A 20,872-nucleotide genomic window follows, 5' to 3' on the forward strand; every position below is an offset into this window, starting at 1 on the left:
TCTAACAGGGGACAGGAACTCCTGCCCAAATAACATGATATAACCCCACATACAGCCCAGCCATAAACTGAACCAAGTCATTTAGTTAAAGACAGCATTGGGACCAAATCCCTGTACCAACCTGGCATTTCTTCCTCCTGAATTAAATGAATGAATGGATGAAAGTTAAATGACTACAAATGTAAAGCCACTAGTTCCCACACTGGAATTCCCTGACACTGTGTGTTAACCATATTTAGCTTGTATCAACAGTTGTAACAGGCTAAGCCACTTGAGACACTGCATTGAATTTGTTCCTGTCTTAATGATTTCAGCTGACTGGTTTCAGCTCAGATGTTCTTCCTTTCAGTAGATCAAATCAGCTCGTGCTCCTTCTGCTTCCAATTTAATGGCAAGAAGAAGAAGAAGAAGAAGAAGAAGAAGAAGAATGTTCAGCGAAGTGGCATTCATGGTCTCAGTGAACAGTCATGGTCACACACTGCATGTGGTTTTAAAAGCAACATGTCTGTTCACTACAACGATCGAGATGTGTAATATTAGTGCAGCTACGGTTTGTTTTTGAACATCAGTTCTGTTTTCTACTTTGATCACTTAGACCAAAAAAGTGTTGTTTTCAGATTCTTTCTTTTAAATCTATAAAGCACCTGCTCATTTTTTATTACAATTAGTTTCACATAAATGTTAGTGTTTCCTGTATGATCTTTTAATGCTTACACTACACTGTACATGTCTACATTAGAGACATTTCTGTTACCTGTTTCTGTTGACTCAGAGTTGTGAAATGTTCTTTTATTTGATACACAATATGAAGTTCATAATTTTCTTACAAATAAAACTCTAATGACAAACATGAACAGCTGTGCTTATTTCTGAGACATGAGTTTTTGAATGTGTGCATCTGTATGCTGAAACTGTAATGGTGAACCTGAGGTGATGGTCAACAGAAGGCAAATATATATCAATATAAAACAATATTGAAGTAATGTCTTTACCCTCTGCAGCGTGTGGACGCTGTGCACACAATCACCTTATTTACTGCAGTAAACATGCACCGCTAGCTCACGGGACTGACTGTCTCCATAGTTACATCGTATATTATTAGCTATGTAAACAGCTTCCAAAGATACCGCCATAGCTCTCTGTAGCTGTAACACTTTCACACTTTGCAAATCATTTCACGTTTTTGATAGTTATGAAGACAGAATATGTTTTTAAGGTCATGCTAGGCGGTTGCTATGGTGGTTGCTGTGGACTTGGCTGGACCGCGTCCGATTCCTGTTATTAGCTGTCCGCCGTAGGAAGGCTGCGTTCCATTTACAAGTAGTGACAGTCTGCCGTAACTCGAACTCAAACCCCGCTTTGATCTTTAATTATAGGCCTTTTATAGCCGTTCATGACACGCACACACACACATAAAGCACTTTGCCTCACCATGAGAATGCAACTTTACCTAACCTATCCTTTAAAGTTAGGTTAGGTAAAAAAGTGTACAGTTAGCAGGAAGGGGAAAAAAACAGCTACAATCTGGGTTTGGAGTTTTGTTGCTGTTCCTTTCTTTCTTTGTCTGATATAGGATAGAAAAATGAAGCAACCAGAGATTTAATGATGAATACTATGGGTTCTGTAGTGACCTGAATGACTCTTTGCATACAATTTATTGAAGAGGACTTTAGAATGCACTTTACATTTAGACTGTTGCTGTTTAATTTTTTACATTGTTGCTGTGTTATGTCATGAATGATCAGCTGGACAATACAGTCAAAGACAGACCATTCATCATATGCAAGAATCCTAGTTGGATTTTTGTTGTCACTCATGTTTTTGAACCAAATATTGAAAACAATTCTGACAGACTGGATACCTGGCCAAGGGTGTACATTACCTTGTACTCAAGCATCCCAGGACAGAGCCCTGCCCCACCATGAGCCTGGGTGGATACGTGGTTATAATATAAAAGGATCGATACTGAATATGAATATTTCATGAAAATTGAATTATAATACAAATTAGTAATAAGGGTTTCTTATCTACCCCATACTCAAAGAGCTGCGGGCAGAGAGGGTGACAGGAGAGGATGGCACTGAAGAGAAGATGCTCGGTTTCTGGAGTCTCCTGGTCCTGTCAGTATTAGTAGGATGCATCTGCTGTGTCTTCTCGTGGATGCTCACCTACCTTGACTCGTTCCAGCCTGGTATGGATTTCCCAACACTGCGGACAGTGGTGAGTTAATAAAAGGAATCTGTGACACATGCAACACATTCACAGAGGAAGAGGACACAAAGGGAGGACACGAAGAGTCTGTGTTAAAGTCAGAAATCCAAATCTTTAGTCAAAAACAGGCGGCGGTAACAAACAGGAAGACAAGCAGTCCATCAAACTGTCTACAGGGTCAAACATTCAGAGAATTCAAACAGCAGTAAAAAATAACTGGACACTGAAAAACTTAAAGCAATGTGTGACGCAATAAAAGGAAGCAGCGCAGTATATTCACTGCAGCGCAGTGACTTTTGTAATTGTCATCAATTACAAAAGAGAAAAAGAGAAAAGGAGAAAAACTATGATTTCTAAGAAATTAAACCTTGACGCAGAATGTAAACTGTGTGAGTTTGGTGAACTTTGTTAGTAACAAATGAGGTAAAAACCCAAAACAGACAAAACACAGAAAGAGGCTCTCAGTATTCATTAATAATTAGAAAGCATCTAAACATTCTGGTCGTGGATTTTTACAGTCTTAGTTCTGCTCGCTGTCATCATTATAATCATCATAATCAATGGGTCCTGAGGTGGGCGGGACTGTCTCTGGTGATGTCACCATGAAGGAACAGCATCTGGCACGTGTTGCTGAAACATCCCAGTACACTGGTGTAGTTTCTTCTCCAGCTGTTTGACATTTGACACTTGAACATTAAGGGGAAGAGGAAGAAACAGTGTTAGGTCAGGTGACCACATGGTTTCTAAAGTAACTGACAGGTACTCACACTCTCATTACAAATACATATAGGATCTTGGGGGTGGGCACGATGCACGGAATCCAAGTTACCATCACGGTGTACACCTCACCCCTGGCGTCGTTGCCCACCTCTCAATTTTAAATACACGTAGACATTGAGGGCTAGCAGGAGGGACCATGCGCTTACCAGGTAGCTCCATGCCCTCCTGGGTTTTAAATGCACCTTAGAACACACATGTATCAACACTACAATGAGCGGGTGGAGGGAGGTTTGGAGTCTTCTCTCACCCCCATTCTCTGCGGCTTGTTGGAGCGGGGGGCTAGGAGGAGGAGTTGGCCGTCCGGCTGCGGTCTGGAGTGTGGGGCCTCCTTGCTGCTGTGGAGTCGGGGCGGTCTGCCTCTCCCCACCACCTGGGTCTAGGTGCAGTTCCCCCCTCCAGGGGCAAGGGTACCTAGACCCGATTCGTAGAGTACGCTTGGGGAGTGTGATCGTGTGTACAGCGTCTCTTTATGTCTGTCTCCACGTTGGTTGAGTAAGTGCATATGAGAGCATGAGGGTGGGAATGGATGTTTGTATCTGTGTGTGCCTGTATGTCTGTGTCTATATGTCAGGTTGGGTATCAGACGCCACCTCTCTGGGGACATCTCAGGCCCTCCAAGGTTTGGAGGTCTATCTCCCCCCACCACTCCCCCTGCCAGTGGCGGACTCCCTCAGACATCGGTGCGTTGGTGGTTCTTTATGTCTGGAGATGGGCATCCGGGTACACACCGGCTCACTCCTTGGCGGCCGCTTATCGGGGCCTGGAGCCTGGGGCTCGCTCGGGCCACTTCGGAGGTGGGGTGCCCCCGGCCTCTCGGCCTGGGGCTCGGTCACTCAGGCACAGCTGGCTGGAGCCGGCGGAGCTCACGGGCGCGTCACTGCAACTCCCACTGGCTTCTGCTCCGCGGCTGCTGAGTGAGCCCTCATCTGGGACTCTCCTCAGCTCTTTCTGGGACAGTGGTGCGGCTGCCCCTCTGTTGGTCTTCCTTGGTCTCTTGTGTTCTGGGGGCCTCTGGATGTCTGGAGTTTTGATCTCCTCCATACCTGCTTCATGCCCTGGAGGACGGGGCTGTGGCCCCCCCACACCCTCTAGCAGATCATTACATGAAGGAACCTTTTAAAAAAGCAAGCGTGTCCATGCTCACAGGTGTACACACGGGTGATCACACCCACAAACTACACAATTTTTGGCTCCTACCTCAAAGCACACTGTGTTCTGTTGATCTTATGTGCTGCACAATAATGTTTAATATTTAGTATTTACTGTCATATTCCCATATATCATTGTGATGTTGTTTATTCTATTACTCTTGTTCTCTTCTGCTTGTTTTCTTTTTTCTTTCTCAACAGGTGATCCCAGGTGATCGATATATGCATTTTCTTTTTTCCCTGCCCATTCTGTTGGTTTTTGTCTTTTGCCCTTCTCCCCCGTCCCTCTTCTCAGCTGTTTCTCTTTCCCTCTTTCTTTCTCCCCTTCTTTCCCCCAGTCAAGTCTGTCCCGTATTCAGTAAATGAAAATAAAATAAACAATAAAAGGTGAATCAAATGGACCATTATGGCAAGGCTGGGATGGTCAATTTGGTAAAGTAAATCCGTTGGGCATCTTTCTTTGCCTTTAGACAATAATTCTGATGGCAAAAGAGCCAAACGGGACAGGCAAAAAAATAAAAATAAAAAATAAAATAAAGTAACTGACAGGAAGTAACCAGGCCGTTAGAAATGGATGGCATGTGTTTAGAGTTACTGGAGTTGGGTAACTCACTTACCAAAAGCAGCAGCACACAGATGAAGGATCAGATGCTGAATGTTGCAGGAACATGCTCATGTGCGGTGGTCATTCAATGCTGCTCCGGCAGGTTAGACAGTCCAAGACTGATATCCTGCCCATCTGAGAGTTTGAAAACACACATGCAAAGATTTATTTTGTATTACAGTCAAACTTGGATGTTCATTTTTGTCCTTTAAAAATGTTTGTGCATTTGAAAGCACTAACATTTAAGGATGACTTGGATCGTCTCCTTTAAAGGGGAGACAAGTGTATCCACTGATCCACGTCACTTTACCTGGATGATGACTCCTCTCCCCCTCACTCAGAAACACTCCTAATATAACCAAGCAAATAAATAATATTGAAGATTTACTTACATCATTACAAAAACATCAAAAACATCTCCCTTTGATTCTATTTCTCCATTCCTGCTGCACATCAGGCAACAAATATCTCAATAAATCACAGTAAAATGTAAAGCACATATTTTCTCTGCTTTGTCTAACCTCTGCAGAGCCTCTGTCAAGAAAAACATATCTGTAAGCATAAAACAAATATACATTCATAACACGTCACTGGACAAACCTCGGTCAGTTGATTTCCTCTGTGCAGTGCAGACGAGCATCAGTCAGTGAGTCAAGGTGGTGAGATGGACTGGTGTCCTTTGTGACTCTGCTGGTTCTTCTGAGGAAACACCACCGTCTCTCCACACTGTCACCATCTGTGAGCACAAACTGCCGCTCTGCTCTGCCAGCATGTAGGAAATCACATATCACACACACAGGGGTGAAGAAACATCAGAGCTCAACTTTGGATACTTTAGATCTAAACAGATCAAACTAGCTCTTAGTTTCAACAATCAGTGAGCAGACAAACAATGATACCATACTGATTCTATATGAATACAATATGGTATTTTCAATACAGGTGTCAAATTAATTAATTAAAACTAATACAGACATATGTATATATATTTTTTTGATAAATTAGTTTGCTTAATTATAAGAATATATATTTTTTTCATTTAACAATTGCAACTGAAAGAAATTAAATATTGAACAAAAATATATTGTCACATTCTGAGCATGCTCAGCATGCTGACAGACTTGAAGTTGCTACAGATTTTAAGAAGTGATAATTATAGGGAAAAAAATTCTCTTTTTCTTCCGTTTAATCAAACATTTGATGCCTCAGCTGTCTCAGTCCTATAGCATTCTGCAACTACAACTAAGCTGAAGCTTGGATTTGGCTGCAGGTGCCCCTGTACATCCTTCTCAACATGTTGGTACCATTTAATCACACTTCTTCCTGAGCTTTGCTTCATCACAAGACCAAAGGTGGCATCCCGTGTCACGGTCATATCATCATCCAGAAGAAACATTTGAAGAAACATCATGGAGAAGAAACATTTACGCGCCTCCTGGTTTTGCTTTCTGATCCTGCAAAAAGACTGAGGACAACAAAGCCCAGAGAACACGAGATACACAATATCCAACATTCAGACTCAACAGCCTCCATAAATGAAGAGCACCAGGTTGGTTCAGTTATAGTAGATATGAGCATACTTCACATTACTGGGTATGAATAATAATCAAGAGACAAACTTTAAAGATGCAGAGCATGATGTCCCATCATCAGACTGTAAACAAACATCCACCAGGCTTCTTTGTTGGATCTCCTATCAGGGATCAGTAGAGTGTATTAACCTGTGGTATAAGCAGCAGTCACTGAAATATTACTGTTTCAGATAAGAAATCCAGCACATAAAAGCCAGGGTAGGAGGGATCTCTGCAAACTGACTTACCTCTGCAAGTGTGAAGCTCAACAAAAATCTGACTCTCCAGTCACTGACAAACAAAAACCTCCAGCTGGGAGATAGAAAACGCTGTCTGGGTCCTGCTGGATGTTGCTGGTCAGAGTCCACACATTAGCAGAGTGCTTCTTGGTCCCACTGACCCATATGGACAGCGACTGTGGAGAACTGTTCTGGAAAACAGAAAAGAGAATTAAAATAACAAAAAGCCAAACACGATTTCCACAAAGACTATCTTGGAATCAGCAATCAAAAAAAAAACACTGGTTCATATTTCAATTAAATATGAACAGGTTCCTCAAATGTACGCAGTTCAGACCTGATTTAATTTAATTTCCTTCACACAGCACATTCGTCCAGGCTGACAGGTAAACATAGAATTAATCTCAGGTAACATGACTCATAGTAGAGATTCAGTAAGAAAGATCACTAGCTCTAATATTATTACCACACAATCCAAGGACACACCAACAGCTCAGATTTGTAGAACTATTTAAACAAATGTCTTCTGAATATTCAATTCATGTTCACAGTGGGAGGGGGGGGGGGGGGGGGGGGGGGGGGGGGGGGGGGGGTCGTGGAATTTTTTTAATAAAGTCTGCAACACAGAAAGAGCTGTGATCAAGCTATTTATTACTGCGCCAACACACATCAAACATTACAGTTCAGTCATGTCAGCGCTGCCACAGACGTTGTGCTCCTCCTCCTTTATGCATTCCAAGGAAGAGGGAGGAAGTTACAAACTGATCCTACCACACTTCACGTGTCTCGCTATGAAACCTAACGGATCAATGGTTAAGCTGTTTTGTGCCCTTGGCCTTATCAGCACCTGTAAAGGGAGTTGTTTTCTCAAACTGCTGACGCTGAAGTAAGTTCATCTAGTTTTAGAAACTTTCACTGAACACTCTATAACAGTGTCACAACTAAGCATATGCATAAGCACTTAAATACTTTAAATGAAAATATCAGAAAAATTCTATTACAGAGGCTAGAGCCTGTCCCAGTAGTCATAGGTAGAGCACACCTGGACAGGTCACCAGTCTGTCAGAGGACTAACACAGAGACTGTCACGGCTGGCGGAGTGAGCCGTGTGGTGTGGAGGAAAAGGAGGACCCAAAATGCGGCAGTGACTGATGATTCGAGTGACGTTTATTTGCAAGGTGGCAGTGGCAGAAACAGGCAGTGAATCGTGAGAGATTACTAACGGAAACCTAAACTGGGAGAAACTAAAGAGCAAACCTGAAATCTTAACAAAACGGAGAGCAGAGCAGAGAGACGCAGACTAAGGAACAGGATACCAAGAAACACAGAGATACACAGATGAACGCAGATGAGCTGACAATGAACACAGACCGACACCCACTAAATATACACACACACAAGGTAATCACACACAGGAGGGACGAACAGCTGAACCCAATAGACATGAGGACCGGAGGAGACAGGCTGAACACAATGACAACAGACACAGACTTTCAGAACAAAACAGGAAATCTAGAACCCTAACCGGACACAAGGGGGGAGGACACAGAATAACTAGAACAGAGGAAAATAATCACAAAACACAAAACGCTGGGTCAACGACCCAGGACCATGACAGAGACAGACATCAGAGTAACAAATCTATTTAAAATTAATGTAAGTTTGCTGCAGCTGTATGTATGAACGTGTTTCTGTGCTCACAGTCCACCTCTCAGGAACCTGCAGTTCATTTTTTAGTCTACTTTAAACAGACCTCACAAAAGGCTGATGTGGCTGGATCAGTAGTGTGATTTAAGTACGATACCTTTGGCCAGGGATTAATCTGGTACATCGCTTCATTGCAGTCTTACGTATTTTCCCCACACCTGAATTAAAAAAAAAATACTGATATATACAAATAACAGCTTCAGCTGATGCAGCCTGACTCAATCCTAAATGTTCAGCACACAGAGACACAGAGGTACTGTTTAAAGTTTAGTGTTAACTTGAGTCACTGATCATTTCCAGTATTACAGAGTCTGGCAGTCTTTGCATGATGTCAACGTCACTGTACGTTTCTAGCTGACTCTCAGGTGTGACAGGTGTGCCAGCAGGAAAGAGTAATAATAGCCTGCATCCTGAGGTTTGCCATGCAGGATTAAAGGAGCCAGGCTTTATTCACACAGCTAGGATTGTATTTTACACTGACCCTGGGTCAGTATAAGTATCATACAGTTTAAACGAAGCACTGAAACTTGCACATATTTATTACAGATGCACTGAAGCTAATCGAGATATTTGCTGTCAATCTGTGGCTGCGATTAAACACTTTAATGGAAACTTTATTAACTAGTAATGACATCTGTCATGACAGAAGCTAATATTTCTGTGCAAACGTCGTTTAAACAGTAACAGCTTTACTCTAATATAAGCTAACGTTTACACCGTAACTTTAAGCTAGCACCATAAAGACGGTAAAACACGTAATAACATCTACAAATGCATCTTAAAGCTGTTATATTAGCACTCGGTGTATTACTAACATAACCACATTAACATTATTGACACTCGCTGACTTTTAATAGTCATTCTATAAATGCTGTCCGTTTAAACGGTCTTACCTGTAAACACTGCTGTATCCACCGGATTCCAGCCAGAGTGAATTCTGGAGTCTTCCCACGCTCCTGTTAGTGATCCTCCATCTGGATGGATGATAACAACCTTCTGAACAATCTAGCAGGAGATTGTCCATATCTATGGGACTGATTTGTGCTAATAACGCCCATTGTATGGACTGATAACAGCCGAAGCGGGTGAATAAAGTCACCCAGTCGCTAGCTGTGCCATTACCCAGCATACACCAGCACAATATTAGGCACAGCACCACCATAGACATTTTCAGTGGTTTTGAATGCAGGACATGGTTATCTTACCCTGTAAAATGCATGACAATAAAACAGCTAACCACCATAAAATGGTGTGTATGTATGTGCATGTGCGTGTGTGTGTGTGTGTGTGTGTGAGAGAGAGAGAGAGAGAGAGAGAGAGAGAGAGAGAGAGAGAGAGAAAGAGAGGGGGGGGGGATCAAAGGCGTGCGTTTATGTTTTTTCTTGATCAAGCGTGAGCCTCCTCTCTCTTATTGGATATGCTATAGCATGTTTATTCAGGTGCGCCTTTGAAGTCTATGAGAATACTTTGCAGCCTGGTCTGAGTGCTCATTTCTGCACAGACACAATGAAGCGTGCACTCAGTTTAGAGGAGGCTGTTGCTGCGGTTTTGCACTCTTCAGAAAGTGAAAACGATACCACAAGCAGTGGAGATACTTCTGACAGCGAAGAAGAATTTTTGCCAGGCACCGAGGAGCTTTGCAGCTCAAGTGAGGAGGAGGACGAAGAGCAGGATGAAGAGACAAGACTGGAGGATGGCCAGTGGAGATCTAAAAATGGAAAAATCATGTGGCAACCCACACATGAAGAGGTCCTGCCATTTTTTCCTCCTCCCATTTTAACCCGAGGACCATTATGCAATTTGTAGCAGCCCTGTGAGCACTTTCCATCTTTTTTTTGCAGAGGACATTATGCAGCTAATCCTGCATTTCACCAACCTGCAGGGCAACAGGTAGGTAAAAGACTGGAAGGACATAGATGAGGCTTACATGGGGCTTGTAAGCCTGCAACTGGCCTGTACTGGTCTCACATGAAACAACAACAAGCCTGTGGGATCGGGAGACAGGGCTCTTCTATTTCCTGCTACCATGTCAAAAAAAAAAGATTTGAGCAAATTAATCGGGCTGTAAGATTCGATAATCGTCTCTCCCGTCCAGGTCGCTACAGGGGGGATAAGGCTGTGGTTTCCTACATCCCCAAGCAAAGAAAAAATGTTGTCTTATTGGGCACCAGGCACCGTGAGCTACAAGTCCAGGACTCTGGGAAGAGAAAGCCCCACATCATCCTGGATTATAACAAATCCAAAGGGGCTGTGGATCATCTGGACCAGGTAAGCACAATTATAAGTCATTTATTTGCAAATTGTTGACCGTTTAGACTATGATAGTTTTGATAGTTACAGAAAGGAGGGGGGGGGTCTAGTTTGACGCCCACAGGCAGGAAGAATCTATGAAGTTTATGAAAAAACGCTTTATTTCACCACGTTAGTGCGTTTCTCGCTATTACATGCATTTGAATGGAGTTCTCGCCATACGCAAAGTATAGGTTTTCATTATGTGAATAACTTGAAAATCTTAGCTCAAACAGCTGCAAAACCTGTTTTCCCAGCACGGGGATATTGAATTCTATGAGATAAAGCCATGAATACGTATATCTGAATCTTCTATCAAAAGTTACACCGATTTATATGAAGTTGTGCAAAAACGCTTTATTTCGCCAAGACAGTGCGTTTCTGACGATTACATGCATTTGAATGGGGAACTCGCCCGAAACAAAGTATAGGTTTTCATTATGTGAATAACTTGAAAATCTTAGCTCAAACAGCTGCAAAACCTTTTTGCCCAGCACGGGGATAATGAATTCTATAAGATAAAGCCATAAATATGTGAGTCTGAATCTTCTATCAGAAGTTACAGCGATTTATATGAAGTTGTGCAAAAACGCTTTCTTTCGCCAAGACAGTGCGTTTCTGACGATTACATGCATTTGAATGGGGAACTCGACCGAAACAAAGTATAGGTTTTCATTATGTGAATAACTTGAAAATCTTAGCTCAAATAGCTGCAAAACCCGTTTGCCCAGCACGGGATATTGAATTCTATTCATAATAATATAATAATAATAATAATTCTATTCATAATGTGTCTGAGTCTTCTATCAAAAGTTACAGCTATTTATATGAAGTTCAATATCCCCGTGCTGGGCAAACAGGTTTTGCAGCTGTTTGAGCTAAGATTTCCAAGTTATTCACATAATGAAAACCTATACTTTGTTTCGGTCGAGTTCCCCATTCAAATGCATGTAACAGTGAGAAACGCACTGTCTTGGCGAAAGAAAGCTATTTTGTACAACTTCATATAAATAGCTGTAACTTTTGATAGAAGACTCGGATACACATGTTTATGGCTTTATCTTATAGAACTCAAGGTCTCCGTGCTGGGAAAACAGGTTTTGCAGCTGTTTGAGCTAAGATTTCCAAGTTATTCACATAATGAAAACCTATACTTTGTTTCGGTCGAGTTCCCCATTCAAATGCATGTAACAGTGAGAAACGCACTGTCTTGGCGAAAGAAAGCGTTTTTGTACAACTTCATATAAATAGCTGTAACTTTTGATAGAAGACTCGGATACACATGTTTATGGCTTTATCTTATAGAACTCAAGGTCTCCGTGCTGGGAAAACAGGTTTTGCAGCTGTTTGAGCTAAGATTTCCAAGTTATTCACATAATGAAAACCTATACTTTGTTTCGGTCGAGTTCCCCATTCAAATGCATGTAACAGTGAGAAACGCACTGTCTTGGCGAAAGAAAGCGTTTTTGTACAACTTCATATAAATAGCTGTAACTTTTGATAGAAGACTCGGATACACATGTTTATGGCTTTATCTTATAGAACTCAAGGTCTCCGTGCTGGGAAAACAGGTTTTGCAGCTGTTTGAGCTAAGATTTCCAAGTTATTCACATAATGAAAACCTATACTTTGTTTCGGTCGAGTTCCCCATTCAAATGCATGTAACAGTGAGAAACGCACTGTCTTGGCGAAAGAAAGCGTTTTTGTACAACTTCATATAAATAGCTGTAACTTTTGATAGAAGACTCAAACAAACATGTTTATGGCTTTATCTTATAGAACTCAAGGTCTCCGTGCTGGGAAAACAGGTTTTGCAGCTGTTTGAGCTAAGATTTCCAAGTTATTCACATAATGAAAACCTATACTTTGTTTCGGTCGAGTTCCCCATTCAAATGCATGTAACAGTGAGAAACGCACTGTCTTGGCGAAAGAAAGCGTTTTTGTACAACTTCATATAAATAGCTGTAACTTTTGATAGAAGACTCGGATACACATGTTTATGGCTTTATCTTATAGAACTCAAGGTCTCCGTGCTGGGAAAACAGGTTTTGCAGCTGTTTGAGCTAAGATTTCCAAGTTATTCACATAATGAAAACCTATACTTTGTTTCGGTCGAGTTCCCCATTCAAATGCATGTAACAGTGAGAAACGCACTGTCTTGGCGAAAGAAAGCGTTTTTGTACAACTTCATATAAATAGCTGTAACTTTTGATAGAAGACTCGGATACACATGTTTATGGCTTTATCTTATAGAACTCAAGGTCTCCGTGCTGGGAAAACAGGTTTTGCAGCTGTTTGAGCTAAGATTTCCAAGTTATTCACATAATGAAAACCTATACTTTGTTTCGGTCGAGTTCCCCATTCAAATGCATGTAACAGTGAGAAACGCACTGTCTTGGCGAAAGAAAGCTATTTTGTACAACTTCATAGAAATAGCTGTAACTTTTGATAGAAGACTCGGATACACATGTTTATGGCTTTATCTTATAGAACTCAAGGTCTCCGTGCTGGGAAAACAGGTTTTGCAGCTGTTTGAGCTAAGATTTCCAAGTTATTCACATAATGAAAACCTATACTTTGTTTCGGTCGAGTTCCCCATTCAAATGCATGTAACAGTGAGAAACGCACTGTCTTGGCGAAAGAAAGCGTTTTTGTACAACTTCATATAAATAGCTGTAACTTTTGATAGAAGACTCGGATACACATGTTTATGGCTTTATCTTATAGAACTCAAGGTCTCCGTGCTGGGAAAACAGGTTTTGCAGCTGTTTGAGCTAAGATTTCCAAGTTATTCACATAATGAAAACCTATACTTTGTTTCGGTCGAGTTCCCCATTCAAATGCATGTAACAGTGAGAAACGCACTGTCTTGGCGAAAGAAGACGTTTTTCTACAACTTCATATAAATAGCTGTAACTTTTGATAGAAGACTCAGACAAACATGTTTATGGACTTATATTATAGAACTCAAGGTCTCCGTGCTGGGAAAACAGGTTTTGCAGCTGTTTGAGCTAAGATTTCCAAGTTATTCACATAATGAAAACCTATACTTTGTTTCGGTCGAGTTCCCCATTCAAATGCATGTAACAGTGAGAAACGCACTGTCTTGGCGAAAGAAAGCTATTTTGTACAACTTCATATAAATAGCTGTAACTTTTGATAGAAGACTCGGATACACATGTTTATGGCTTTATCTTATAGAACTCAAGGTCTCCGTGCTGGGAAAACAGGTTTTGCAGCTGTTTGAGCTAAGATTTCCAAGTTATTCACATAATGAAAACCTATACTTTGTTTCGGTCGAGTTCCCCATTCAAATGCATGTAACAGTGAGAAACGCACTGTCTTGGCGAAAGAAAGCTATTTTGTACAACTTCATATAAATAGCTGTAACTTTTGATAGAAGACTCAGACAAACATGTTTATGGCTTTATCTTATAGAACTCAAGGTCTCCGTGCTGGGAAAACAGGTTTTGCAGCTGTTTGAGCTAAGATTTCCAAGTTATTCACATAATGAAAACCTATACTTTGTTTCGGTCGAGTTCCCCATTCAAATGCATGTAACAGTGAGAAACGCACTGTCTTGGCGAAAGAAAGCTATTTTGTACAACTTCATATAAATAGCTGTAACTTTTGATAGAAGACTCGGATACACATGTTTATGGCTTTATCTTATAGAACTCAAGGTCTCCGTGCTGGGAAAACAGGTTTTGCAGCTGTTTGAGCTAAGATTTCCAAGTTATTCACATAATGAAAACCTATACTTTGTTTCGGTCGAGTTCCCCATTCAAATGCATGTAACAGTGAGAAACGCACTGTCTTGGCGAAAGAAAGCGTTTTTGTACAACTTCATATAAATAGCTGTAACTTTTGATAGAAGACTCGGATACACATGTTTATGGCTTTATCTTATAGAACTCAAGGTCTCCGTGCTGGGAAAACAGGTTTTGCAGCTGTTTGAGCTAAGATTTCCAAGTTATTCACATAATGAAAACCTATACTTTGTTTCGGTCGAGTTCCCCATTCAAATGCATGTAACAGTGAGAAACGCACTGTCTTGGCGAAAGAAAGCGTTTTTGTACAACTTCATATAAATAGCTGTAACTTTTGATAGAAGACTCGGATACACATGTTTATGGCTTTATCTTATAGAACTCAAGGTCTCCGTGCTGGGAAAACAGGTTTTGCAGCTGTTTGAGCTAAGATTTCCAAGTTATTCACATAATGAAAACCTATACTTTGTTTCGGTCGAGTTCCCCATTCAAATGCATGTAACAGTGAGAAACGCACTGTCTTGGCGAAAGAAAGCTATTTTGTACAACTTCATATAAATAGCTGTAACTTTTGATAGAAGACTCAGACAAACATGTTTATGGCTTTATCTTATAGAACTCAAGGTCTCCGTGCTGGGAAAACAGGTTTTGCAGCTGTTTGAGCTAAGATTTCCAAGTTATTCACATAATGAAAACCTATACTTTGTTTCGGTGGAGTTCCCCATTCAAATGCATGTAACAGTGAGAAACGCACTGTCTTGGCGAAAGAAAGCGTTTTTGTACAACTTCATATAAATAGCTGTAACTTTTGATAGAAGACTCGGATACACATGTTTATGGCTTTATCTTATAGAACTCAAGGTCTCCGTGCTGGGAAAACAGGTTTTGCAGCTGTTTGAGCTAAGATTTCCAAGTTATTCACATAATGAAAACCTATACTTTGTTTCGGTCGAGTTCCCCATTCAAATGCATGTAACAGTGAGAAACGCACTGTCTTGGCGAAAGAAAGCGTTTTTGTACAACTTCATATAAATAGCTGTAACTTTTGATAGAAGACTCGGATACACATGTTTATGGCTTTATCTTATAGAACTCAAGGTCTCCGTGCTGGGAAAACAGGTTTTGCAGCTGTTTGAGCTAAGATTTCCAAGTTATTCACATAATGAAAACCTATACTTTGTTTCGGTCGAGTTCCCCATTCAAATGCATGTAACAGTGAGAAACGCACTGTCTTGGCGAAAGAAAGCGTTTTTGTACAACTTCATATAAATAGCTGTAACTTTTGATAGAAGACTCGGATACACATGTTTATGGCTTTATCTTATAGAACTCAAGGTCTCCGTGCTGGGAAAACAGGTTTTGCAGCTGTTTGAGCTAAGATTTCCAAGTTATTCACATAATGAAAACCTATACTTTGTTTCGGTCGAGTTCCCCATTCAAATGCATGTAACAGTGAGAAACGCACTGTCTTGGCGAAAGAAAGCGTTTTTGTACAACTTCATATAAATAGCTGTAACTTTTGATAGAAGACTCAAACAAACATGTTTATGGCTTTATCTTATAGAACTCAAGGTCTCCGTGCTGGGAAAACAGGTTTTGCAGCTGTTTGAGCTAAGATTTCCAAGTTATTCACATAATGAAAACCTATACTTTGTTTCGGTCGAGTTCCCCATTCAAATGCATGTAACAGTGAGAAACGCACTGTCTTGGCGAAAGAAAGCGTTTTTGTACAACTTCATATAAATAGCTGTAACTTTTGATAGAAGACTCGGATACACATGTTTATGGCTTTATCTTATAGAACTCAAGGTCTCCGTGCTGGGAAAACAGGTTTTGCAGCTGTTTGAGCTAAGATTTCCAAGTTATTCACATAATGAAAACCTATACTTTGTTTCGGTCGAGTTCCCCATTCAAATGCATGTAACAGTGAGAAACGCACTGTCTTGGCGAAAGAAAGCGTTTTTGTACAACTTCATATAAATAGCTGTAACTTTTGATAGAAGACTCGGATACACATGTTTATGGCTTTATCTTATAGAACTCAAGGTCTCCGTGCTGGGAAAACAGGTTTTGCAGCTGTTTGAGCTAAGATTTCCAAGTTATTCACATAATGAAAACCTATACTTTGTTTCGGTCGAGTTCCCCATTCAAATGCATGTAACAGTGAGAAACGCACTGTCTTGGCGAAAGAAAGCTATTTTGTACAACTTCATAGAAATAGCTGTAACTTTTGATAGAAGACTCGGATACACATGTTTATGGCTTTATCTTATAGAACTCAAGGTCTCCGTGCTGGGAAAACAGGTTTTGCAGCTGTTTGAGCTAAGATTTCCAAGTTATTCACATAATGAAAACCTATACTTTGTTTCGGTCGAGTTCCCCATTCAAATGCATGTAACAGTGAGAAACGCACTGTCTTGGCGAAAGAAAGCGTTTTTGTACAACTTCATATAAATAGCTGTAACTTTTGATAGAAGACTCGGATACACATGTTTATGGCTTTATCTTATAGAACTCAAGGTCTCCGTGCTGGGAAAACAGGTTTTGCAGCTGTTTGAGCTAAGATTTCCAAGTTATTCACATAATGAAAACCTATACTTTGTTTCGGTCGAGTTCCCCATTCAAATGCATGTAACAGTGAGAAACGCACTGTCTTGGCGAAAGAAGACGTTTTTCTACAACTTCATATAAATAGCTGTAACTTTTGATAGAAGACTCAGACAAACATGTTTATGGACTTATATTATAGAACTCAAGGTCTCCGTGCTGGGAAAACAGGTTTTGCAGCTGTTTGAGCTAAGATTTCCAAGTTATTCACATAATGAAAACCTATACTTTGTTTCGGTCGAGTTCCCCATTCAAATGCATGTAACAGTGAGAAACGCACTGTCTTGGCGAAAGAAAGCTATTTTGTACAACTTCATATAAATCGGTGTAACTTTTGATAGAAGACTCGGATACACATGTTTATGGCTTTATCTTATAGAACTCAAGGTCTCCGTGCTGGGAAAACAGGTTTTGCAGCTGTTTGAGCTAAGATTTCCAAGTTATTCACATAATGAAAACCTATACTTTGTTTCGGTCGAGTTCCCCATTCAAATGCATGTAACAGTGAGAAACGCACTGTCTTGGCGAAAGAAAGCTATTTTGTACAACTTCATATAAATAGCTGTAACTTTTGATAGAAGACTCAGACAAACATGTTTATGGCTTTATCTTATAGAACTCAAGGTCTCCGTGCTGGGAAAACAGGTTTTGCAGCTGTTTGAGCTAAGATTTCCAAGTTATTCACATAATGAAAACCTATACTTTGTTTCGGTCGAGTTCCCCATTCAAATGCATGTAACAGTGAGAAACGCACTGTCTTGGCGAAAGAAAGCTATTTTGTACAACTTCATATAAATAGCTGTAACTTTTGATAGAAGACTCGGATACACATGTTTATGGCTTTATCTTATAGAACTCAAGGTCTCCGTGCTGGGAAAACAGGTTTTGCAGCTGTTTGAGCTAAGATTTCCAAGTTATTCACATAATGAAAACCTATACTTTGTTTCGGTCGAGTTCCCCATTCAAATGCATGTAACAGTGAGAAACGCACTGTCTTGGCGAAAGAAAGCGTTTTTGTACAACTTCATATAAATAGCTGTAACTTTTGATAGAAGACTCGGATACACATGTTTATGGCTTTATCTTATAGAACTCAAGGTCTCCGTGCTGGGAAAACAGGTTTTGCAGCTGTTTGAGCTAAGATTTCCAAGTTATTCACATAATGAAAACCTATACTTTGTTTCGGTCGAGTTCCCCATTCAAATGCATGTAACAGTGAGAAACGCACTGTCTTGGCGAAAGAAAGCGTTTTTGTACAACTTCATATAAATAGCTGTAACTTTTGATAGAAGACTCGGATACACATGTTTATGGCTTTATCTTATAGAACTCAAGGTCTCCGTGCTGGGAAAACAGGTTTTGCAGCTGTTTGAGCTAAGATTTCCAAGTTATTCACATAATGAAAACCTATACTTTGTTTCGGTCGAGTTCCCCATTCAAATGCATGTAACAGTGAGAAACGCACTGTCTTGGCGAAAGAAAGCTATTTTGTACAACTTCATATAAATAGCTGTAACTTTTGATAGAAGACTCAGACAAACATGTTTATGGCTTTATCTTATAGAACTCAAGGTCTCCGTGCTGGGAAAACAGGTTTTGCAGCTGTTTGAGCTAAGATTTCCAAGTTATTCACATAATGAAAACCTATACTTTGTTTCGGTCGAGTTCCCCATTCAAATGCATGTAACAGTGAGAAACGCACTGTCTTGGCGAAAGAAAGCGTTTTTGTACAACTTCATATAAATAGCTGTAACTTTTGATAGAAGACTCGGATACACATGTTTATGGCTTTATCTTATAGAACTCAAGGTCTCCGTGCTGGGAAAACAGGTTTTGCAGCTGTTTGAGCTAAGATTTCCAAGTTATTCACATAATGAAAACCTATACTTTGTTTCGGTCGAGTTCCCCATTCAAATGCATGTAACAGTGAGAAACGCACTGTCTTGGCGAAAGAAAGCGTTTTTGTACAACTTCATATAAATAGCTGTAACTTTTGATAGAAGACTCGGATACACATGTTTATGGCTTTATCTTATAGAACTCAAGGTCTCCGTGCTGGGAAAACAGGTTTTGCAGCTGTTTGAGCTAAGATTTCCAAGTTATTCACATAATGAAAACCTATACTTTGTTTCGGTCGAGTTCCCCATTCAAATGCATGTAACAGTGAGAAACGCACTGTCTTGGCGAAAGAAAGCGTTTTTGTACAACTTCATATAAATAGCTGTAACTTTTGATAGAAGACTCGGATACACATGTTTATGGCTTTATCTTATAGAACTCAAGGTCTCCGTGCTGGGAAAACAGGTTTTGCAGCTGTTTGAGCTAAGATTTCCAAGTTATTCACATAATGAAAACCTATACTTTGTTTCGGTCGAGTTCCCCATTCAAATGCATGTAACAGTGAGAAACGCACTGTCTTGGCGAAAGAAAGCGTTTTTGTACAACTTCATATAAATAGCTGTAACTTTTGATAGAAGACTCAAACAAACATGTTTATGGCTTTATCTTATAGAACTCAAGGTCTCCGTGCTGGGAAAACAGGTTTTGCAGCTGTTTGAGCTAAGATTTCCAAGTTATTCACATAATGAAAACCTATACTTTGTTTCGGTCGAGTTCCCCATTCAAATGCATGTAACAGTGAGAAACGCACTGTCTTGGCGAAAGAAAGCGTTTTTCTACAACTTCATATAAATAGCTGTAACTTTTGATAGAAGACTCGGATACACATGTTTATGGCTTTATCTTATAGAACTCAAGGTCTCCGTGCTGGGAAAACAGGTTTTGCAGCTGTTTGAGCTAAGATTTCCAAGTTATTCACATAATGAAAACCTATACTTTGTTTCGGTCGAGTTCCCCATTCAAATGCATGTAACAGTGAGAAACGCACTGTCTTGGCGAAAGAAAGCGTTTTTGTACAACTTCATATAAATAGCTGTAACTTTTGATAGAAGACTCGGATACACATGTTTATGGCTTTATCTTATAGAACTCAAGGTCTCCGTGCTGGGAAAACAGGTTTTGCAGCTGTTTGAGCTAAGATTTCCAAGTTATTCACATAATGAAAACCTATACTTTGTTTCGGTCGAGTTCCCCATTCAAATGCATGTAACAGTGAGAAACGCACTGTCTTGGCGAAAGAAAGCTATTTTGTACAACTTCATAGAAATAGCTGTAACTTTTGATAGAAGACTCGGATACACATGTTTATGGCTTTATCTTATAGAACTCAAGGTCTCCGTGCTGGGAAAACAGGTTTTGCAGCTGTTTGAGCTAAGATTTCCAAGTTATTCACATAATGAAAACCTATACTTTGTTTCGGTCGAGTTCCCCATTCAAATGCATGTAACAGTGAGAAACGCACTGTCTTGGCGAAAGAAAGCGTTTTTGTACAACTTCATATAAATAGCTGTAACTTTTGATAGAAGACTCGGATACACATGTTTATGGCTTTATCTTATAGAACTCAAGGTCTCCGTGCTGGGAAAACAGGTTTTGCAGCTGTTTGAGCTAAGATTTCCAAGTTATTCACATAATGAAAACCTATACTTTGTTTCGGTCGAGTTCCCCATTCAAATGCATGTAACAGTGAGAAACGCACTGTCTTGGCGAAAGAAGACGTTTTTCTACAACTTCATATAAATAGCTGTAACTTTTGATAGAAGACTCAGACAAACATGTTTATGGACTTATATTATAGAACTCAAGGTCTCCGTGCTGGGAAAACAGGTTTTGCAGCTGTTTGAGCTAAGATTTCCAAGTTATTCACATAATGAAAACCTATACTTTGTTTCGGTCGAGTTCCCCATTCAAATGCATGTAACAGTGAGAAACGCACTGTCTTGGCGAAAGAAAGCTATTTTGTACAACTTCATATAAATCGGTGTAACTTTTGATAGAAGACTCGGATACACATGTTTATGGCTTTATCTTATAGAACTCAAGGTCT

The 20,872-nt window shown here is 40.3% G+C and overlaps 1 long non-coding RNA gene across 8 annotated transcripts; it reads right to left on the reverse strand.

Annotated features, from left to right (window-relative positions):
- Window positions 1-2,303: 2,303 nt before the first annotated feature.
- LOC106675649 (uncharacterized) lies at window positions 2,304-9,416 on the reverse strand. Of its 8 annotated transcripts, none has more exons than XR_013093488.1 (8): window positions 9,154-9,415; window positions 8,358-8,418; window positions 6,563-6,744; window positions 6,048-6,464; window positions 5,344-5,479; window positions 4,984-5,092; window positions 4,757-4,878; window positions 2,304-2,897 (listed from the first exon to the last, which is right to left on the reverse strand). It is a non-coding gene; the product is annotated as an uncharacterized LOC106675649 (long non-coding RNA). The 8 variants fall into 8 exon arrangements; XR_013093487.1 differs by having other exon boundaries at window positions 5,344-5,500; XR_013093486.1 differs by having other exon boundaries at window positions 5,344-5,505.
- Window positions 9,417-20,872: the final 11,456 nt, after the last annotated feature.

Source organism: Maylandia zebra, linkage group LG16, assembly GCF_041146795.1.
Source record: "Maylandia zebra isolate NMK-2024a linkage group LG16, Mzebra_GT3a, whole genome shotgun sequence".
NCBI classification, from domain to species: domain Eukaryota; kingdom Metazoa; phylum Chordata; class Actinopteri; order Cichliformes; family Cichlidae; genus Maylandia; species Maylandia zebra.